Consider the following 24,494-nt stretch of genomic DNA (forward strand, 5'->3'; position numbering starts at 1 on the left):
TATTTGCCCAAGCGTGGTGTTGAATGCTTCCTCAGCAGCTGTCAGCCGCCCAGACGGGTAGGGATTCTAAGCCTATGGGGTGCCATGTGTAAATAAAAGCATTAATATTTTAACATTTTAAGTTAAATCTGGAAAAAAAGACATGTTAAAATATTAACACTTTTTTTTTACACATGGCACCCCATATAAGCCAGAGTAGGATACGCAGCATCACCTGATCCCCTATATGCTGTATTGCCTGAATGAAAAGGAAATATATATAACGTCTCTGCCGGTCTTCATCCATGGTGATCTGCAATACCTATTGGTCAGTTTAATTTTATACCTCTGAGTTTATTTTTAATTAATGAGTCGTAAGATAAATTAGTTGAAACAGTATTCACTACTAACAACATGACACCCCACTAATGACATTTGAAAAACAATGTGGGTAAAACAGTAAAACACATTATTAACCAACACGGCACAAGGTATTTTGCTTTATTACAGCAGCTTAGATTCACTTGTGTACCAGTTCTCTGCGCATGGAAACCACGTTTTCACAAAATTTCACTACTAATCTTCAAAAACAGCACTGAGTACTTTATGCATAGCTAATTTACATATTTTACATATCACCCCCCACCTTTCCCATTCATTTGCATGATGCCGGGTGAAAAGCCTGGTTTACTCGAGTAAAATAAACAGAGCGAACAGAAACACAAAAAAGAATTTTACACCAGACATTTTTCTCGTGTAAATGTCTCGAGTTAAAAAAAAAACTCACATGGAAATCCCATGATAGTGATCTCGCTGTATTGTTTACGGTGGATAATTGTGTGGTTTGCTCAGGAAGAAGTGGATGGGAATATGAAATTAACTCTCTACAGTAGTTTGATTTGATCAACCACTACTGATGTTTTTAGAACATTTTACAGCACAGGATATTCACCTAGGGCTGAATTAACCGCCTATAATAATAATGAGACAAGAAGCCTTATGTATGCAATTTTAGCTGAGATTGTGTGCGGCTGTAAATCTGGTTCTATGTCAGCTCTATTTTGTATAAATTCAATATAGTCGGTAAATATGATTCATATAATAGAACCTGGGACATTGTGTTTGTGTATTGGATTGCACATAAATGGTTCTCTGTCAGAATGCTTCAATTAGTCGATGTAATTCAGGGGGATTTTTCAAGAAAATGTAAAATGCTCTAACAAAAAATAAATCCAGCTGTGGCTTATCTAGTGAGATATACTGTAGGATGATAAAATCACCCCCTAAATTGAGTCATTTAAGGAAACGCCTGTGCGGTCCGCATAGGAAGCCTGGTTCTTTTGGCGTAACAGACATTCTGTAAGGGTGTGCAGCTCTAAGTGTTTTTTCGTCTGTGTAGTTTTATGTCATTGTAAAAAGATTTCAATGCACTTCCTGGCTGAAGCTTTACCCAGTGGAACTATGCTACGCGCATTTGTATGTCATCTTTTCACACACCCATGGGTATACATCACATATAAAGTGATGTCTAGTTGTGTAAAAATGAATATGTTAAAATGTTACAGGAATACAAAGGACCGTATGTAGTTATCTTTTTACATTTGGCAAACCTCAGTTCAATGGCATTGTCTTAACAGTTCAAACAACTGTCATGATCAAAGTAAATCTGGACAGCCCCTAGCAATAACAAGTGAATAATTTGTTGACAGGAATATTTTAGCATACTGAAAGCAATTTGAAATAAGTAGCAATGCAGTCACTTTAGATTTTTTCTTTTTTTGACTGAGGCATCTGGTAACAGAATAATATTGCATACCGGTATACAAGTATTGGAGCATACAAATGAATAGCCTAACCTTCACAAAACTACTCGATGTGTGACCTCTGCCTGTGGCTACTTTCTAATGTATCCATTATTAGTTACTGGCCTTGAGTGAGGGATAACCCTCTATGATTCATGCACCAAGAAGCATTTGTTACTTTACTCTGTAGTTGTTAAACATTTTCATCAGAGCTGGTGATGATAAGACACGAAAGGCTAGATCTGCAAAGATTTTTACTCTAAATCTTTGAACACATTCTTAAAGAAAAAACACTAATTACAATTCCAAAACTAAATACAGTAAAATTAAGGTTTATTGAGGAAGCTTGAGACATTTCTTGTTAAATGTTGGTAACAACTTGTTCTAACATAATTTGGACCTGATGATTTCTAAAATTTTTACAAACTAGATTTCAACTAGAATGCTGATGCTGGCACAGCACACTTTGGATTGCATGATCTTGATGCATTTCATTTTTCTAGAAACCAGGATCCATATAAGAATATATATACAATGTTGGAAACTAGTTTGTACAGTACTTTTTAAAATGTATTAATGCATATTATTTAGTGATTTTAGCATTAAGAGGCTTGCTTGGTGGTCCAATGGTTAAAGAAAGGGACTTGTTACCAGGAGGATTCAGGTTAAATCCCAGCTCAGCCACTGACTCACTGTTTAACCTAAGTCGTTTAACCTTCTTGTGCTTTGTCCTTCGGATGAGATGTAGGAAACAGTCCCAGGAAATGTTATATAAAAAAAGAACGGGCCTTGCTTAAATGTCATTACACGAGAGTTACAACATTTTCATCATTCTTTAATAAAAGACAGCATAAATTAGACTTTTAGATTATTGTCATTATTGTCTTCACACAAACACCATTGAAACATTCTTCGCAAATTTGGTGAAGTATATTTTAACCTGTATGTTAACCACTCACCCATGTATATATTTTCTAAAGTGACAGTTATGAGTATAATTGTAGAATCTACCCTGTTATAAAGTGTTACAAAAGCAAAAAAAAATATCGACCCAGGACTAAGTTGATGAGAACAGCACTAAAAGCTTTCATTGTGGAATGTGCAGTGACACACTACTGAACCTAACAGTTTTCTTATGTTTTCTCAAGGGTACAGTATAAATAACATATGCCGTGTCCAGTATTCATCTGGAGGGTTCAGTCATTTTAATCTGAGGTATAACTTTAGTAGATTTCGCCTACTGCCTTCAGTATTATAGCACTTTTATGTTTATTTAAATGCTTAGGAACCAGCCTTGTGTCACTTGACCCACAGAAGCCCTATTCACTAAATGTTAAGGGCTATTTTTAAGCGCATTTCAATAAATGAAATAAAGTCAAAATTTTTTTTTTTTTTTTGTATGACTGCTGCATGTATTAAATGCTGTTGAGCTTTGTGGATGAAATGCACTGTATTTATTTTGAAAGGGATTACAGTGCCTGCTCATGACAAGACATAAGATATGTAAATATAATATTAATTTTAAACCTGCAATATAACATGTAAACATGCATTCTCTAGTCTAGTGTCAACACTCCAATTTTATAAAACGATTAATTCATAAGAACATTTGCTATGAGCAATATTCTATGCTTGCCATACAAAACTTGCTTGAGTCATTAAATCAGCTTCTTTACTGAACCAAAAGCAGCATCTGCCTTAAGTCTGATCCAGGAAGATATCCAGATGAAAATGTGTTGTGATTTGTGTTTCATAATGACGTTTGAGGTTGCTCGCCTTAGTTGTACAGGCTGTGTAAGAGATTTGTTGCAGATGAGACACAGGTTTACCACTGGGTTCAGTGAAAGCAAACTCTTTCTCCCAGTCTGGTTTAAAGCCTCATACGTTTGTTTATTACTCGTGGAGGGTTTGCTCAATGCCATTGTCTCCACAAAACAAACAAGCACTTAATTCAAAATTATGAAATTTACTTTCAACTGCACATCTGGCTTTGAAATACGCATGCACCAGCGAATCATGGATTATCAACTCAAATTAAATCATACTGTGCATTTATGGGGGCTGGAGTCATGCAGTTTAAATCAATCAGAAACCAAAGGTGTTTCATAAGATGAATAGCAGTCACGTAAATTGAATATTACATTTTCTCATGATCAATGGCAGGGGAGAATGTTACACAGTGCTCTGAGACTCTTGTAAATGGCCTGTCAAAGGACATCAAAACTCAATTCGATAGAACCAGGTTAGGAGCTCAATATACCAACACACTGATCCACTCAAGACCTAAATAGATTTAGGACAACTTCAAATAAAACCCAAAGTACAATAACAAGAAATGAGTGATTGTCTCTACTGAATGAAAACCCACCAAAATGGTTGAGCTGGTCTTTATATTAAGTTAGTTGCATGGAGGGGCTCTACTGTGTTTTTATTCTGATGGTGTTATTATAACATTGTTTTAAGCTACAGTTTATTTATTTTAAGTATATTATATGTACATATTTTATCTATATTAAACATGTTTTATTTTTGTATAACATACAAACACCAGAAATGAAAAGTGCCTTACAAGAAGAATATTTGAAAAACAAATTAGCAGGAAATGAGGGAAGGGTAAATTGAGTGTACGACAGCCAAGGGAATGGGTCCTACAGTAATATCAAAAGACAATGAGACTGGTATATGAAACTCTGGAATAAATGCAATTATCTGATATATTTATTAAGTGCTGTGAATATGATGTTTGAATTTAGTTGGCTAGCTAGACATGGCCCCTTTAAGAAGTGAATGCTGCTTAGCTTTCAGCAACTGTGGTCAGTGCTGCTAAAAACCTTTAAAGGGAAGGGCTACAGGCTATAACCAACAAAATTCCAAACCAAAATTTATTTTGTGAAAATTAAAAAGACAACACCTTTACAAAAAAAGTGTTGACATGGTTTTGATTATACATAGCAAGGTTTATGTCTCAAGAGAGGGTTCTGTGTGGATGCATGATAATGAGAGATAATGTATTTCTACAGAATGAAGATAATGATCAAATTATTGTTCAGTCCAATAAGATAGAAGTTTATTGTTCTCTCAGGACCATGAAGCAAAAATTATATTGACATTTCCCACATACCTAGTCACCTTCAAATACAAATTCAGGAGAGCCAAGAAGCCCAAAGGCTCTGAATAAAATTGAGCTACACTTTAATAGCCTCAACACAAAATGCCAAAGTAAAAGTATAGCAACCAGCAAGCCAAGGCTCTAAAACATTTCCTTACCTTCCATTAGCATCCCTTATATATATATATATATATATATATATATGCTCCGATGCTCTCTTCGGAGTCCCCAGTGAATACCGGCCTACTTTTCACTGCCAGTACGCAAACCGGTGGATGTGACTCACCCTTCTACCATGTGGCTGTGCTTCTACCAGGTGAGCCACTCGGGGACCCCTTCAATATTATTTTTAAGTACTTTTTATTATACGCAATAAAATGTTGCATATTTCAAAAAGTACTTTGTCATTTGATAAAAACTTTTAATAAAGTAATATAGTATACATAGAAATTTTAATAAAGTAATATAGTATACATAGCACATATTGATATGTCTGATGTCATTTGTAGAAAAAAACTCCGCCCGTCTGTCTTTCTCTCCAGCAAAATGGTCGTGACCCATACCCTGCCTGGCAACAGACATGTCAAGATTAAGTCTAATTATGAGTGGTGGAGGCTAGCCGCAAACTTGTATTGTGTAGCCAATACAAATACAGTAAAACTTGACAGACAGAGGTGATTGAAGGTGGACTGCACACATAATCCACCCATTTTGAGGTGACAGAAAGCTCAAAATGGGTGTGATTCTGTCATGTTAGCCAATAGCAATATAGTAGAAAAACATGACGTAAGGTTTGAAACTGTATGGAACAAGCGGTAGAGGCTAAATGAAACCCACCAGCGATACACGGCTATCACAGCCCAGTATGGTTATTGCACTGTGAATTTTTAAAGTAAAATTCATTTTTCACTTTTACAAAATTACAGGTAGGCTTAGCCTCCCTTGCCTCTTATGATGAGTCGACACTGATATATATATATATATACTGTAAAACTTCAAATAAACGGCGGTCTCCAATACTCGCCGGTCTCTAATAGGCGCCGGTGCTTCTGGGTAATATGGTAAACAGACATTATTCATTTAAAAACCAGTTGTGAAGCTTTTTGGAGCGTGCTGAAATTGAGTCTCAAAATAGTTGACAAAGATGCACATAACTAAATGGTCTCTTACAGCTGGGTTATACAGGTGCATGAAATGCAAGTTAATAAGTATTAGCAAAGATAATGTGCTCAAAACCATAAAATATTTGAAAACAGCTCATTAAATGTATTCATAAACTAACTAATGTCCCACTATAATCAGTGGTACATACTTAATTATCACTTAACACTTTATAGTCTTACACACGTGTAATGTGTTTCAATAGCTTTATTACAGCAATTAGAAATTATGGCTCTCACAGTAGCTTATTCGCTTTGAGTCTCCTGTGACATTGTCTTGGATACAAAGCTAACGGAGCTCCTGCTGTCAGCTTTCTATCCAAATCCAAACCCTCATGACTGAAACTGCTTTGCAAATTGTCATTTGTATAACAAATGAATCATTCCTGTCTACAAAATAATTTGTTACATTTCACAGGTGGGTTTTTTTTTTTTAATCACAAAATGACACGAAGATCAAAAAAAGTCCAAAGCAGAAATATATTTAATCTTATTCACACTCACATTTGCAAAAAAGTGCTCAGAAGTGCTAAAATGCAAATGTTTCAGCAGCCCCCGCTGCTATCATCAGTGCATAATACTAAACACATGTTTACCATTTATATAGTCTCAAATCATTCGTATTAACAATATACATATGTGAGACCGCACTGTGGTTGATCCCCGGAGCCAGCATCGCAGCCGTTGTGTGTGCTGATGCGCTAGGGAGGCAAATAAGCTGATCCCTGGAGCCAGCATTACACTTCAGCCATCAACACCAGACAGAAGGATATCTACATCATCATATGGAAGGAAACGCAAATGGATGGAGACACACATGGATCACATAGTTAGTTGGTGCTTATCTTGGCGAGAGCCGAGTTCAAATCAGCATGAAGTTTTAACATCTACTCTTGTGTAATGGAAATCATTATTATTATTATTATTATTATTATTATTATTATTATTATTGTTATTATTATTATTATTATTATTATTATTACTGAAAGTGAGTATACCGATCATATATACAATTATTAGATTTATTTTAATTGTTATTTTTTTGTACTATACACAGGCCGTGTGTATAGTATTTTCTAATGCAAGTGGAATGTACGGATATTATTTATTGTGATTCTTTGTGAATTGTTATTTTATTTCTCTCTGTATTTGTTATTTTTATGTATTGTTATAATGTAAATATAGTAAATAGCCACCTTGATACAATAGTTCATTTAATTGTTATTTATTTAGTCATTATCATATTTATTGTTGTGAGAATTCTCTCAGTCTCCCAACCTTCACAACAAGTGCAGGATAGTGCAGATCCTGGAAGTAGAGACTGAGCCTGTGCTGTGTCTGTTTTATACAGGATTAAATAAATTATCTTTTCATCAAGTATTCGTCTCGTCACATTCTTCTAAAAACACAACACCCAAATAACCACCATACCACCCATTCGTCACCCTCCATTGTCACCGAATCGACCCACGTGACATATACATACAATGGAGGATCTTTAAAATGAGTCTGTCATTACTTAATATGTGACAGTGAGTATTGACAATACCCCTGTTGATTACTGATGTTATATAAGTTGTCTTAAAAATACAAGAAAACATCTTTTTTTTGTTTTGGTACATTTTATCCAAATCTTGTCTCGAAATGTTACGACATTTTAATAAAGCAGAGTTTAACCACTGTACAGGATAGCCTCTACAGATAGTCTTGATAGAGTATATCTGATTGATAATCAAAAGCTTCCTTGGTAGAGCAAATTTGTTTTAAATGCACAAATTGGCTATATGGTAGGCCTTTTTTCAGCGCAACAGGATGGAAACTGTTAGCATGTAACAGATGGTTCTTTTCTGTATCCTTTCTATATAAAGTGGAACCCAAAACATCATCCTTAATAAAAATCATTGTGTCTAAAAAACTAAGTTGTAGGGCATACACATGATATGTAAATTTAATACTATCTCGCAAGCCATTGATGTTCATAATAAAATTGTTCAATTCATTTTCTGTACCATTTCATATAACAAAAACATCATCAATATAACGCTTCTAAAATATCAAATTCTGTGTAAAAGCATTAGTGTTCCAAATATGGATGTCCTCTAAATAGCCCAGGTAAAGATTTGCATAGTCTGGTGCCATCGTTGCACCCACAGCAGTACCTTAAATTTGCCAATAGAATTGATCCTCAAAGAGAAAATCATTTTTAGTTAATACTAGTTCTGCAAAATTAGGAAGTAATTCAGTCGGAAAATCTGAAACATTTTATTGGCAGTAGACCCTCTGAATGATGTATATTAGTATACAGACTGGAGATGTAAAAAGTAGCAAGAAATGCATTAGAATTAAGAGGACCCAAATCATTAAGGCTCTCTAGAAAATCTCATGTATCTTTAATGTAACTAGGAAGTTCAATGACCAAAGATCTTAAAAAGAAATCTACAAAGTTTGAGACAGGTTCAATGAGGGAACCAGTACCAGCTACTATTGGACGTCCAGGGGGATTCTCCAAGGATTTATGAACCTTCTGTAGAATATAAAATACTGGTTTCACCGGATTATCATTTGTCAGATAATTCAGTTCACTATCAGAGATAAAACACACTTTGTGTGCATCCTTCAAAACAATATCAATTTCCCTTTGAATTTGGAAGTAGGGTCACTAGCCAATAGTTTATAAAAGGCTGTATCAGATAACAGCTGTTTTGCTTCTTGATTGTACTTTATTTTAGGCATAACTACCAAGCCACCCCCCTTATCCGATGCCTTGATAACTATGTCCTTTTTAAGAGCCTGATGTTCCACATTACTTAGATTTGATTTGGAAAATGGGGTGCCTTCTTTAATTCCATTATGAACATCTCTCTACCAAACGACAGAACGTATCTACTGAATTATAGACCACTGGACAAAATTTACTAGAAACTTTGAATTTGGATTAATATTAGTACTAGGAGAATTCCCCACTGAATTATTACCATCACTGTTTTTATAATAACATTTGAGTCTCAGATTTCTAAAAAATGTGAACATTTCAATTTTAAGAAAGAAAGGGCTTACCATTACTGACTGGGACATATGATAACCCCTTGTTGAGTAAACTTTCTTCTGATTTATCAAAGTCTCGACCTGTGCGATTAGAGATTCTTTGGTTCTTTGGCACCCCTTTGCCTTGTAGTAACTTGAGTGTTCTTGCACTGGCAGAACCTCACTTACCTTTCCGTGTTTTCTTGTGCATAGTGGATATCTTCTCCCCGATTGACACAGTCTGTGTCAGCTTCCTCTGTACTGGATCCAGAAGTTGTAAACGAACGATTCACAAGTCAAACTGTTTTAGGTCTTTTATACATAGAAAAACTATGTTTCTGTTGCAGCTAGGGATAAACCTTATCATCTTTGTAGTCAATAGTATCCCTTTTGAATTTCTGGATCTTAATTTTCCGCAATTCCGTCTGATTATCTAGATATACAGTGCCTGGTCGCTTTATTAGCACCTGCACTGTACCTAATATCAGGTTAGGCCACCATTTGCCCTTATAACAGCCTTGAAACAATGTGTCTGGGATGTTGATTGATTCAGAAGTTACAAATATTTCTGATTGCTTTCTCTCTAGATAACTTTTGTTTTGCCATTGATACACACACTGATGTCTAGTAGTAGCCACCTGATCGACATGCCCACACCTACTATCGAATTCTTTTCAGCGTTCCCCATTTCTGGAAGGCAGTTTGCAATTGTAATGTTCCCACTGCTTTGTTAGCCTAATTTGGATCTCATTCAGGTCGATGTCAAATCCAATCAGGTAGACGGATCCTAAAAAAGTGTCCAGACAGTGTACAGTATGCTGTATTGTTGATAGACTGTAACTGTGTGTGTGTTGGTTAGATTTATTACCCTTAGTCCTCTGATCCTCTGATCCTCAAAAGGAGGTCCTTTCTTTGCTTTAAAAGCTTGGGATTGCTTGGGTTGAGTTAGCTATTGACTCCCAAGCCACTTCTGTCCAGGCCTGTCTCTCATTAGCAGCTAGCTACACAGCTGGTGGGGAACACTTTGCAACAAAAGCTGTATTTTTGTCTTAAGGCAACCAATAACCCTATCTGCAGGGAAATTGCCCTCCATGCCAAGTGGGATTAGAAGTTGTAAATATGTTGCATTCCATGTCTCTGGAGCACACCCAGCAGTCAAACTGGCCACCTTCTAAAGCACAAGTGCATATGGAGCCTGTATCTAATGAAATATTTAATGTTCTGAGAGGGCATTCCAAAAGGATGAATCTGCTCAATATCCTTGGAGCCATTGGATCGATATGTTTTGCAGCAACTATTCTACAGCATTAAATAAAGCTTGTAAGACTTTGTTGTGGTGAAGTTTTTGATGTTACAATTTTCACTTCTTATAATATGAATTAAAAGAAAAAACAAAACATATTGCATACCATGGAATAGTGGTATAGTGTACAGCAGGGGTATTCAACTACATTCACTGGAGGGCAAGATAAGGCAATGTCCAAATCTTGGGGGGCAACAGGGCACTCATGATGTGCATCGAGGAGGGGGGGGGGGGTAGCTTACACACAGAGTGAGTTGTAAACAATGAAGGAGAAGGGTTATTACCAGATAAAGTGCAGTGATCGCTTGTTCCTGTATTACACCGTGTTGCTAATAAGTATTAGGGAACACAAATTCCCTGCAGATAGTGGTGACCTTTCAACCTTGCGTATCTGCAACTAGCATTTGTGATGAAGGACAGCTGACCAGGGCTGCCAACTGCTTTTGGTTCTCTGCAGCTGGGTGTCTTTGAGATCGGTGCAGTTTGTATAATTTATAATGCAATCCACAGTGGAAATGACTGTGATTTGCCACTAGAAAAGCTAGTTTCATTTTTTTTTTTTTTTTTTTTTTTTAATATCTTTTTATTGGTTTTCAGTTTAGAGCAGGAAAAACAAGGAAAATTATGTTTCATAATAAAAATAATCACTATATATTAGTTTCATATAAATAAAAAAAACACACACCAGTAAACAAAAAACAAAACAAAACAAAACAACAACAACCCCCCAAGGAAAAAAAAAAGCAACAGTTAGAGAGTCACATTCTAGTTGTAAGAAAATAAATAAAACACAACACTGGGTGGAGACTCAAGGAGTAAGAGGATGCTGGAGTTGATCAAAAAATGTTAGAAAGGGTTGCCATGATGCATAACATTTAATTTTTTCCAGCCTAAGGAAATGCATGACATCCTTAACCCAGAGTATATAGGATAGTGGGGCAGCTTGCTTCCAGTTAAACAAGATCAAAGTCGCAGAAGCCGGGGAATCTCACTGCAGTTTGGTCAGATGGATGTCTTCTGGCACGACACCAATAAGTGCAAAAAAGTGGGGAGGGGTCCATTTTTGTTTCAGTAATTTGATAAAATGTTTAAAAAATAAAGGTCCAAAAAGGAGCAAACCTGGGACAAGACCAAAACATATGAATAAGGGAGGCGGGCGCCTGTTTACATCTGTCGCAGGTTGAATCCAAATCTGGGATTTTTTTTACACAGGTGGATACGGTGTAAATTTTAAATTGGATCAGTCCATGTCTGGCACAGACAGAGGAGGAATGAACCCAAGATAGGATTCGCTCCCAATCCTCATCTGAAAAATTTAAACCTAAATCAGCTTCCCACAACGATTTAACACTAGAACCGCCAGGATTTCGGACTACACACAACCGCCACACCCGCAAAATGTGCGGCTCCATTTTAAAACGGCTTCGATATGAAAATGAAAAACAAACAATCGGATACAACTTAATATTTTTATTTATTAATATTTTTATTTATGAACATCATACATAATATTTTCACAGCAGAAACACCGTATTTACATTGAAATTAAACTTTTTTCTTATTTTTTTCAAAAAGAGCAGATATACATAAACATCCATCCATCCATCCATTATCATTAACCGCTTACTCCTTTACATGGTCGCGGTGAGCCGGAGCCTGACCCGGCATACACAGAGAGCAAGGTGAGACTACACCCTGGACGGGACGTCAGTCCATCGCAGGGCACCACCCACACACACACACTCACACAGTGGGCAATTTAGAGTAACCAATCAACCTAGACAGCATGTCTTTGGACTGTGGGAGTGTGGCAGAGCAGGGCTCTGTTGATGGGGAGTATAGAATCAATAGGGGATTTGGGGGGTAATAGAGGAAATTGTGCAACTTTGTTTCTAACAAAATCTCGGACCTGTAAGTAAAGGAAAAAATGAGTTCTGGGAAGATTACATTTTTGTGAAAGCTGATCAAATGAAGCAAAATTATCATCAATAAATAGATCCTTAAAGTTACTACTTTTTTCATGCCAAATATGAAAGGCCAGGTCCCCCAGAGAAGGAAGGAAAAGGTGGTTAGCATCAATGGGGGATAACATAGAAATAGGTTGCAAGCCAAAATGCTTTTTGAACTGTGCCCAAATCCTGAGTGACTGTCGGACTAGTGGGTTAGTACTGAATTGAGAGGTAGAAAGAGGTAAGGAGGAAAAAAGCAGGACAGATAGAGATGTGGACTGACATGAAGCTGCTTCCATACATAGCCATTCAGGACCAGCCTGGTGATGATGGGAGTGTAGCCAGTAGGCAATGCTACGAATGTTAGCTGACCAGTAGTGTTTCTGTAGAAAAACTACGAGACGGTTTCTAAATATAAGAGGATATAATTTGGTCAAGAGAACTGAAAAAGGATTTGGGGATGAACACTGGAATACATTGGAAAAGATATAAGAATTTGGGTAGTGTATTAATCTTTACAGAATTAATACGGCCAGCAAGCGTTAAAGGTAATGCAGACCAACGCACAAAGTCTTGTTTGGTGCGTTCCAGTAGTGAAGTGAAATTAGATTTAAGGAGGTCATTATAAGACCTCCTTAATTGTGTTATTGTAATACCCAAATATGTGAACTTGTTAGAAGTGATTTTGAGTAGAGAGAGGATAATTTATAGCAGCTGAGTTAATGGGGAACATTTCACTCTTATTAAGATTCAATTTATACCCAGAGAACTTACCAAATTGATCTAGAATAGAAAGAACATGAGGTAGAGAGGAAGCGGGATCAGAAATATCCAAAAGAATGTCGTCTGCTTACAGAGAAATTTTCTGTTCTCGCCCCCCTCTAACCACGCACTGCACATCCCGGCTGCCACGCATGAAAATACAGAGGGGTTCAATAGCAATGGCAAAAAGCAAGGGAGAAAGAGGACAACCCTGTCTTGTGCCCCGATGGAGTGGAAAGTATTTAGAGGAAGTATTGTTAGTTCGAACAGAAGCTAGAGGGGATGAGTAAAGCAACTTGATCCAGGAGATAAAATTATGGCCAAAACCAAACCTCTGGAGGACAGAAAAGAGATAATCCCACTCAACTTGATCAAAGGCCTTCTCAGCATCAAGTGAGAGTAGAATTTCTGGGGTGGGCGAAGTTGATGGGGAGTATATAACATTTAGCAGGTGCCAAATGTTAAAAAAAGCCAATCTGGTCTAAATAAATTATGGAGGGCAAAACTGACTCAAGACGACAGGCCAGTACTTTTGCTAAAATTTTGATGTTGACATTAAGGAGGGAAATAGGGTGGTATGAGCCGCAATCAAGGGGGTCCTTGTTCATTTTTAATCAAAAATAAAATTGGAGCTTGACAAAGAGTTTCAGGTAAAGACTGTGAGAAAACCCATCAGGACCAGGTGACTTGCCACTTTGCATTCTCGTAATGGCCTGGTTAATTTCCTCAATGAAAAAGGGCTCTTCCAGACCAGCTTTAGATTGGGGATCAATAGTGGGAATAGTAAGTTCCTGGAAAAATGAATCTATAAAGGAGAGGTCTCCTGGGGATTCTGAGCTATAGAGTGTAGAATAAAATAATTTGAACTGGTCATTGATCTCCTGTTGATGAACAGAAGTAAAAACAGAGTTAATATGGATTTGAGTAATTAAATGGGATGTGGCAGCCTGTCTTAACTGATGTGCTTGCGTAGTTGACAGCAAATCAAACTGTCTGTAAGTTCAATCTTTCTTTATACATTTGGGGGTAGGAGAGATGGAATATTTCTGATCCAACTTCAAAATTAGATCAGTTAGTCTCTCGTCCCTTATTGGCCTGGGCAGTGTATGAAATCATTTGTCCACTAATGGCTTTAAAGGTCTTCCACAGAGTAGAAGAAGAAATTCCAGGAGTAAAATTAATATCTAAGAAGAAAGATATTTGTGAAGAAATATACTGAACAAAACTCTGATCAGGAGGCTGAAGCGCCAGTTACTTTGCGGAACGTTTCCATCAGGAAAAATAATTCCCAATTCTAAGGGGGCATGGTCAGAGATAACAATAGTGCTGTAGGTACAAGAAGATATAGAAGTGAGCAGTTTGTTATCCAAAAAAAAAGTATGGTGGAGAGGAAAGAAAGAGTATTGTCTTGAAGTAGGAGAAAGAAAGCGCCAAGCATCAGAAATCCCATACTGAACAAGGAAGGAGGAAATAGCTTGAGAGGTCCTTGAAGGCAAGACAGGCCTTAAGGAGGAGTGGTCTAAGGCTGGGTTCGATACACAATTAAAGTCACCTCCCAGGATCAAGTGGTGAGAGGGTAGGAAGTTAGTAATAAATTGATAGTCATCCCAGTTAGGGGTGTATACATTAGAAAGTAACAGTGGGGTATTGAAAAGTTTACGTGACACAATGACAAAAAGACCATTTGGATCTGTGGTCACCTGAGAAGCAACAAAAGGAGTGTCTTTATTATTATTATTATTATTATTATTATTTATTTTTTAGCAGACGCCCTTATCCAGGGCGACTTACAATTGTTACAAGATATCACATTATTTTTTACATACAATTGCCCATTTATACATTTGGGTTTTTTACTGGAGCAATCTAGGTAAAGTACCTTGCTCAAGGGTACAGCAGCAGTGTCCCCCCCCACCTGGGATTGAACCCACGACCCTCCGGTCAAGAGTCCAGAGCCCTAGCCACTACTCCACACTGCTGCCCATCCTTTATGGATAAGGATAGAAACGCCCCTTGCCTTGCCATGGAAACCAGAATGAAACAGCTGCCCCACCCATGCCTTGCGTATGTGGAAATGATCAGATGTTTTAAAGTTATTATTAGTCATAGTAGTTAATCTAATTTTAATAATATGAAATTAAATTATTCGGTTTGTATTTGCATTCAGAAACATGTGAAAAACAAATACAAACAAATATTATTTCACAACACTGTTTTGTGCTTCGCAGCGCTTAATGTGTCTTGTGGCTTGCCGGGGTGCAGCCCCGGAACCTCTGGGCATGCAGAGTCATATTCCCGGTACCTTTAGTTAAAAATCTCATAAAATGCTTTTGTTTTAAATTCTCATCACAGTTGTATGAAGTCTGCAAGTTCTTGCGTGCGTGCTAAAGAGAGACATTCCGCTGCCACGTTTGTAGCCGACTTTAAATTACTTTACGATTTCAGCTTGAGTGCCTTTAGTAAGATGACACTGACTGCAACTTTGTTGTCGTTTTTTATACACAAATAAGCTTACTTGATTTGAAAAACGCCATGAACGATACAAGGAACCTCTTACACTACTTGGTTTCATTAAATGAGTAGTACATAACAAAATATGAAAGCTGAACATTAATTTCAACAAAGAACAATGACAACTTTTTAATGAAAAAAAATATTGTAACCTACTTCAATAGGATCATTATCCTGCTATACTATATTAAACCAAAACAATAAAAAAATAATAACGACCTAAGTTTAATTAATTGTTTTTGTAATCTACCAGCTTCTGTTGCTTACACATCGCTGATAATAGTGCAGACTGTGGAAACCAGCAATGTACGGTTCTTAAGGATGGTATTATTGTCATTGCTTGCACTCTGGCACCACTTTCTTTACAAATTAAGCACTGGCGCTGTGTTTTAGTCCCATATTTCTCAATTCCTGTGAAATCTTTTGGACAGTACGACCTTGTGATCCATTCTCAAAACAAATCCACGCCACTCCTCTGTGCGCCTGTGTCCACTGAATTTGACGTCACGTTCCACAGTGCAGCTTCTACTTTGAACAGTAACGCGAACACACCCGCGCTGGGTGGGCTCGGTTTGGTTCCGACTTGGCTCGGTTCAGCTCGGGTGTGCAAGTGTTAGACACATTATATATATATATATATATATATATATATATATATATATATATATATATATATATATATACACACACACACAAAGAACAGCAGCACATATTAAGGGAGCAAATGAATTGATCTAATAAACTTAACAGAGACCAGTCAAAACCGCATCATCTGGCGGCAGTGCACAAGACCAATCATTAACTTTCTAGGAGCATTTTACAAAAAAAAAAAAACATTTAAATGCCCACCTTGCTGTGCAAGTGAGCCATTCATCTCGTAGACCCCACCTCACATGGAGAGGGATACTACTCGAGGTATTTTCTGGTGTCCAAAAAAGATGGTGGCTTTTGCCCCATCCTAGACCTGAGGCTTCTCAATGGGTTTTTAAAAGAAAGGAGGTTCCAGATGCTGACTCACTGTCACATTCTCCACTCAGTCCGGCCGGGTGACTGGTTCACCACCATGGACTTACGGGTCGCTTACTTTCACGTTCCCATTTGTCCACAGCACAGGAAGTATCTCCGCTTCGCCTTTCAGGGAAGCATTTACGAGCTTGTTGTGCTGCCATTCAGCCTCTCGCTAGCTCCTTGTACGTTTTCAAAGTGCGTGGATGCTATCCTGACCCCCTTGCGGCTGCAGGGGATCAGAGTACTAAACTATCTTGACGACTGGTTGATCTGTTGTCAGTTCCACGAGTGAGCAGTGGCCCACACAGCGGTTGTGACAGAGCATCTGGTGAGGCTTGGCCTCACCATCAACGATGCAGAGTCGGCTTACACCGGTGCAGTGCACAACGTACTTGGAGCTCCGGCTGGACTCCAGTACGATGCGCTCATACCTGTCGGACGACAGTAGCAGCAGCTATACAGGGTTGCCTCTCCCTGTTTAGACAGGGATCGCAGGTCTCCCTCCTATTGTGCCAGAAACTGTTGGGTCTGATGGCTGCAGCCATATCGGCCATTCAGCTGGGTATACTTTGCATGTGTCCGCTACAAGCGTGGCTCAGTGCCTTCCACCTACATCCCAAGCGCGACAGACACTGTCGGCTGTCTCATACGTTCTTGGCAGTCCTATGCTGGTGGAGGATGATCTCTCAACTGCACAAGGGTGTACATATGGGAGTGTGTGGTAAGGATGACTGGTGCAGTGCAAAAGAGTACAATGTCCAGGCTGCCGTTTCCCAATAATAATAATAATAATAATAATAATATTTATTAGAATCCAACAGAAAGTTAAAAAAGTAATCCAAAAATGAAACAATAATAAGCCCCGCTACCAATCGATGGTATTGGGGCAAAATAACAAAAAGTTTCAAAGTCCAAAAAGTAAACAAAAAGACACGCCGTTAGCCACAATCCTCTGTGCATGAAAACTGTGCTCTTTTCCTCCGGGGATCGTGGTGCGTGCGCTGTGCGGTGTCGTGCTGTGTGGTGAGGGGCGTGCTCTGGGGTTAATGCTGGCTGTCCGGCTACAGCCTCCCGTCCTCCTGCTCCTCTACTAAAACACAAACAGACACGTAACACAGAATAGTACACAAACACTAGCTCCGGCCGGTCGTTCTCACTTTCTCAGCGCAAGGGGAGGAACTGACGTAGCTGCTTCCCCTTTGCACCCAGCAAAATCCCCCCTGCAGTCAACGCGTCGCCATGGTTTCTCCAGTAGAGGACTGCCCCGCAGCTGAATGCAATGGAATCGTCCTGATTACTTGCAGCTACGCGCCCCTCCTAATATGGTCATCTTCCGGTTTCTACCTACCACCGAGGTGGCAGATCTAGGAGGCAGCATACCTTCCCCCTTACACAGCGCCCTTTCTAATTGGGAGGGGGATTTACAGCAATGATCCTTTCTCTCTCTATCACAGAGTGGTTTTCAAATGCCAAGTGGTGACAACAGATGCCTCCAACTTGAGTTAGGGGGCAGTCTGGGAAGGCAGAGGAGTCCGCGGATCCTGGTCGTACCACTGGATGTCCCAGCATATAAACATGCTGGAGCTGCAGGCGGTCTCCCTTGCTCTCCGCCATTTCCTCCCAATGCTAAGAGGTACACATGTGTTGGTCCAGACGGACAACACAACAGTGGTGGCATATGTCAACCACCAGGGTGGCCTATGGTCCCCAGGGTTGCATCACATTGCCTTCAGGCTTTTGATGTGGGCTCAGAGGAACTTGTTGTCCCGCAGGCGACGCACATTCAGCTATTTCTGCATGCCATGCCCCTATAGATTCGGTATCTCTGGGTGTGCATTTTTTGGCTACTTGATTTTTTAAAGGCGCTCCCAGGAGGACTGTTCTCCCTGAATTGAGCCTTGGTATTGTACTGGAGGCTCTCACGAAGGCCCCGTTTGAGCCCATATACTCCATAGAGTATCCAAGAGTATCTGTCTGTGAAGACAACCTTCTTCGTGGGTCTATCACCTCCGCAAAGCGGGTCAGTGAAATGCAGGCGCTGTCAGTGCCATTTTTTTTTTATATCTTAAAGTGTTTGATATGAAAAGAGTAAATCAACTAAATAGTGATGGGAGATAAGAATATGTTTTTCGTATTCAATGCTGCTGTAATTTTGGATGTTAATTATGGAATCTATCTTGCATTAATTCAAGTCCCACCACAGAATGACTGGGTGAATCATGCTGTTCCAAATTACACTACATTGCTAAGCAAATGCAGAACTTGACCTAAGAAAAGCAATTCACTGTTTAATTTATTTTCCATACATTGTACTTGTTACTTAAATAGAATACCCTATCAACATTCATTATTCAGTTTTGTGTTTATTTTACTCATAAGGATGGCGACAGACATCCCCAATCATGAAGAAACTACTACTATCCTCTATATATGTGGGCATGAAAATCTTAATATACTATTGTGACAGGGTGGTGTAACGGCCCACAATGTTACCAGCAGGGAGGCAGAGAACCAAGAAGCTGCAGTTTAAGCGGTATTGCGCACGTTTATTAACATTTACATTAAACAAAACACATTAACAAAAAAGGCACACGGGCCAAAACAAACGGTCTACACAAACACTCACGGACATAAACACACACCTTCTCCAACACTTCCGCCATGCCACACTATTTACAAATATGGACTGGACTTGTGACATAGTGGAAAATTATTGCTCCCAAGGGATATACTGCATTGTCTGTCAGGGGATTATATTGTCCCCTGCACGACACTATATCAACATGAGGGGATAACAGTTTCCACAAAACAGGAATTATCCAGTCCATGTATGTTATATTAAACCTTGAAAGACAGCTTTATCTGCATTTGGTTACTGGACGACAGCTCAGAATTCTTACAGAAGGCAGTCCAGGTCTTGAGTCTTATGTTTCTCTAAGTCTGTGATTGGAATGAAAATATTGCTGAAAGATGGTGTTTTTGTTGCAGCTTTTGTGTTTTTAGCATCTTTTTCATTTAGAATATAGTGAATATCTTCTTGAGAAAGCTGACGGAAACACGCTTCTAGTATATTTTATCTTTGTGAAGGTGTGCATGTCAGTGTAGAGCATACCGGTTGCTCTGAGGACTGTTGCTATGGAAAGTATATGTACTGTTGAGATACTATTAGAGGTCGGCACCGGTACAAAATCTGGAACTGGGTATCCGCAGTGAAAAATACCCGGGTATACAGATCTTTTTCGGGTAATGATTAAAAAAAAAAATTAATGTTTTAAGTGCATGATAGGTATTTAAATACTATATAGTACACAAACATTTTAGTCCCTTCAGATCTGTAGACTAATGTAACCTTTTTCAATACAGGAAACATCAAAATAATAATAATAATAATAATAATAATAATAATAATAATAATAATAATAATAATAATAATAATAATAATGCTGCAGGATTCTTTGCAACATATATTGGCCATATTCTGCTGCTGCTGTTGTTGTTGTTAACATGGCTGTTATGTTCAGTTTTAAAACGAATGCAGTACTTTGGTACAGCACTGCTATTACATTACGGACTGTCGCAATAGCTACCTTAATTTGAGCCAGCTGGGTTTTGACAGCCGTCGCAAAAGAGACATGTGCGTGTAGGAGATTACATTCTTCATAAAGTATAAATTATGTATTTGATTATAAGCTTCTTTACGTCTATGTTAAAATTTTCATATTTGTATGAGTTTTTATATTTTCATATTTTGATACATCTTAAAGCACATGTAACTAGCTAAACAAGACTCTGCAATTTTCCTATCTCTCTAAAAAACTAGACATTTGCAGTCTCTCGTATCTTGGCGTCTGGGTAGAGAGCCAAAGTTACAGGTGTCTAATCAAGATGTGTGGAAGAGTGGAGACACAGTGTGAAAACAGAACACCACAAACAAAGAACTAGTTTGAAACAGTTTCTAACAGCTGAAATGTGTCGCACTATAGAATGTTATAGATTTGGACGCGTTCCCCCCTTACCAGGAGATTATTTGATTTGACTCCATAGATGTCTGTGTTATGATAGAAACGTATACATTAGGGCATGCTGCGACCTGCACGTTTTTGCTTGCTTGTATCTAATGTTTATATGAGTGTATTAACATTATTTTCTTTTATAGATACAGTATAAAGTATTTTTGATAAAAAAAAAAAAAAAAAATCATTTGTCAAATTTATTTTCCTACATGCGTCTGTTTGGATGTAACAATAAAGTGCCGTTCCTGATCAGAAATTATGTCTTGTGAATACTGTGAAGGATTAGTTCAAGGTTGATGAAGTGTGACGGTAAGTATTGAGCCGGACCCCAGGGTTTGAGTGCAACCAGTTTTATTACAGGGAAACAGTCAGAGCTCAAAATAAAATAAAATAATACAAACAATTTTATTTTATAATCCAGGTTTCAAGGTAAGTAAACGCTTTAACTAACTGTTATTTTGTTTCCATGTTTTCTGTTTTTATAATCCACAGGATAGTGAAAAAAAACATGAATCTCTTTGTACTTCTTTCACAGGGCCAGCAGACGGCACTCCAGAACAGTCCATGTAGACATGTAAGTAGACGTCGTGGCACCCTGGTGGATACTGGCAGCAGAGTCGGGTAAGGTAAGTATCAGTTGCATAGGTCTGTAATTAAGACCCTCTGCCTCTAGGCCCTGGTTTTGTAATGTATTATACTTTTGTTTTTCAGGTCCAGCAAAGTCTCTTGGAGGGAGATATTCAGGCAACGCTCCACACTGTCCCTGGCATTACGGTGTATAGACCACACCGGGTGTTTGGAATTATAATAATAAAATAAAGGAAAGTTTCAACTCAAATCTATCCGTGTGTTTTTTCTTAAATCCTTCAGAAACTTTCTCTTCTCAAAACCCCACTTCCATACACTAGAACGGCGCACAGTTTATTTAGTCAATGTCTCTGATAGACGTGCAGGTCATAAGATCACTTGGTCTGACTTTTCTTTTTCAGGTTTAGTTTGCAAAACAGTCTCTTATCAGTCCTGTACAATACACAATTATTTTGCTATATCTGCGCGTTTTGCGTGTTGCTTTGTACTCTTCATACTCTTCGTACTTCTTTTAAACAGCCAGAGTGGTAAAACGAAAATAAAACAAACAAACAAACACCTAGCTCTGTAGGAGCGCTACCTAAACATACACTGGAACACAACATTTTTTGTCTTTTGATCGATCCAGCCCGCACAATTTCTTACACATACTACGCTTTATTTTTCTTTGACATCCCCCTATATTTGCTTTTTGCTCCCAGCTTCCACTCTGCCTGGCGTCGCAAGCATTTCTGGGTAGTGAAGTTCAATTCTCCTATCTGGCTCCGTCGGCCATTTTCCAAACCTAGAAACTACTGTTCGTCTATACTGGCCGATCTGTGATAATACAGTTGGTTTGCTGCACCAAAATGCGTTACGCTGCATACTGGCACACCTACTTTTATCACAATACATAGCAATGGCATCCAAGCAATTTATTGTTGAATGTCTACAAATCTTTTTTCTTCCTTTCTAACATAACACTTGTGCACTTTAATACTTTTGCATCAACAAAATCTTTTTTTTTCAAAATGAAATTATTGCCTTGTACCATCTTCCTCAGAATGTGCTACTTGCCTGTTCCAGCTTGCATGGTAGTGGGAAAGTCATGCTGTTTGAACTTCTGGCTCCCTGTTAAAATGCAGCCTTGCCTGTCATAAGTTCCCCTGCATCCTGACAAAACGTGGGAAACATGGATTTTTTTTAACACTGTCAAACTTAAACCAGTGATCTTTTAGTCAATGTTGGTTGAGAGTAGCAAAAGAAGTTGGTTGAACTTCTTTTGCTACTCTCCGCCAACTGTGAAGACATTGTATCTAAGTAATCTAGCCCCTTTCGAAGTTTCCTGTTCACTTTCATCTTCTAACATACCTTCATTGCTCATTGTTCATCGTGGTTTCTTTTGAAACTTCTCCAATCACATGAAAATAATTTGTTATTTTCCTCATCTTGGTTTGACAAGTTTTCAAACTGTCTATAAGTGAGTAGCCATTGCACTGAAAACCAAATCTTTTGAAAAGTGGGCAAACTGTATTTGAAAGTGTATCCGTTAATATATTCATATTTGTAAATATTTACAGTTGCAGGCTAGCTGCTTTCTACATTTTAATGTAACAACAAGCTAGCTCCTAATTAGTCAGTTAAAGATAACTAAACCTTCGTCCCAATAAGCTTTCAGCTCGCACAGGTCAACCACAGCAGCAATCTTTCTATTATTATTATCAGCTATGTTCATTCACCAAAACTGTTGTTAAATTCCACGCACCGATGAGCACCAACTTCTGTCCCAGCGATGCAGAGCAACAATGAATTTAACGCACCCTTTAGATCTGATTTTTTAAAATATACTTTCAGCTAAAAAAAATTCATGTTTATTTTTTATAGTAAACCTTTAGTAATTTCTAGTATTTTTCGCACAAGCAAATATGTGACCAAATTAGTCACACCGTAGAGCCCTGTTGTTATGTTATTTTGTTTTGTCCAATTTAGTTCCTGAGAAGAATAGTCGCCACAGTTATTATTATTGAAGTGTACTTGCCGCTCGCTGTGTGTTATTGTTTTCTGTAAAACACTGATATCCTGTCAGTTGAGAAATGGGTTAATGCAAAAGCTTGTTTTAATGTTGTCTTTATTACGCAAGCTTACAACTGTATTCTCATATTTTCTAAATTTTCTTTAAATTCTCAAATTAATAAATCGTAACCCGTGTAGTAAAGAGACCCGGGTACCGTCGTGTCGCTATCTAATATATATTGTGGCATGGTGAGGCTGGGTATGGGAGTAAATAACAGCAGAAACTTGAAGTTTGGTACAATTAACCCTTGTGGGGTTCTTTGTTATTTTTAATATGCAACACCAATAAACAAACAACAAAACAAAACAAAAAAACTATCTTCTTTCAAAGACACTAACTACACTTTTACTTCACAAGCCCTAACTAACCACAGGACGGCTAAGCGGTTTACCCGCAAGAAAAACAGTTGTCAGAGTTTGCTCCAATTCTAACACACCTTCCTTCTCACTTTCTCTCTCAATGGCTGCACCTGTCCTTTTTTTAAAGGGTAGCCAATTAATCATTAATTGTCTACAGGTTTGCAGACATTACTAAAACTATGTGGTCTACTTTGTAGTCCCTACACTGCCCCTAGCGCCTGCAGAAATAGTTACCGGGCACAGGACCCTTTGCATCCTAAGACTCACATAGTACCCGTGTATGACTGTTACAATATATATATAGTTTCCTGTATATTGTTTATTAAAGTTAATATATCTCTGATGGCATATCTGAAATATGCCTTCCATGAAACAGATCCATTTTGTTTCTTATTTGGTTTCTCCAGCAGTGGTTTCAGGGTAAACATTTGAGAATTATATTACATTTAAATGAGAAGTAAAATGGATTCTCAAGCTTTTCTCTGAGAAGCAAAGGAGACATACATGAACGGTACATTTTTCAGCTGAGATAGACAGCTTGCCTACTCACACTAGCTCATCACCAGATTGTTCATTTATACTGTTTGATTGATGTTTTAAAGGCCAGTATAGTGGGCAAAGTATTCTCATTATTAGCAAGAGTCTCTGACTTTTTGCAATAAATGGTTGTATGACTTTTGTCTTTGGAACTCGCAATATTCATAGGATCAATAGCAGGGACTCTTTATCGTCAACAGTTTCAAGAAACTATTAAAGGCCATCTGATGGATTCTTGACACAGATATACATACTAAAGCCTATCATGGAATATTATGACAAACATGTGTATGCTTGTGCTCTAAACAATTTAATTAGACTTTACAACAGTGATAAA

General features: G+C 38.1%; 1 pseudogene; it reads right to left on the reverse strand.

Annotated features, from left to right (window-relative positions):
• Positions 1–18,221, reverse strand: part of LOC131737574 (uncharacterized) — a 37,687-nt pseudogene extending 19,466 nt beyond the window's left edge.
• Positions 18,222–24,494: the final 6,273 nt, after the last annotated feature.

This window comes from Acipenser ruthenus, chromosome 7 (genome assembly GCF_902713425.1).
Source record: "Acipenser ruthenus chromosome 7, fAciRut3.2 maternal haplotype, whole genome shotgun sequence".
Classification (NCBI taxonomy): domain Eukaryota; kingdom Metazoa; phylum Chordata; class Actinopteri; order Acipenseriformes; family Acipenseridae; genus Acipenser; species Acipenser ruthenus.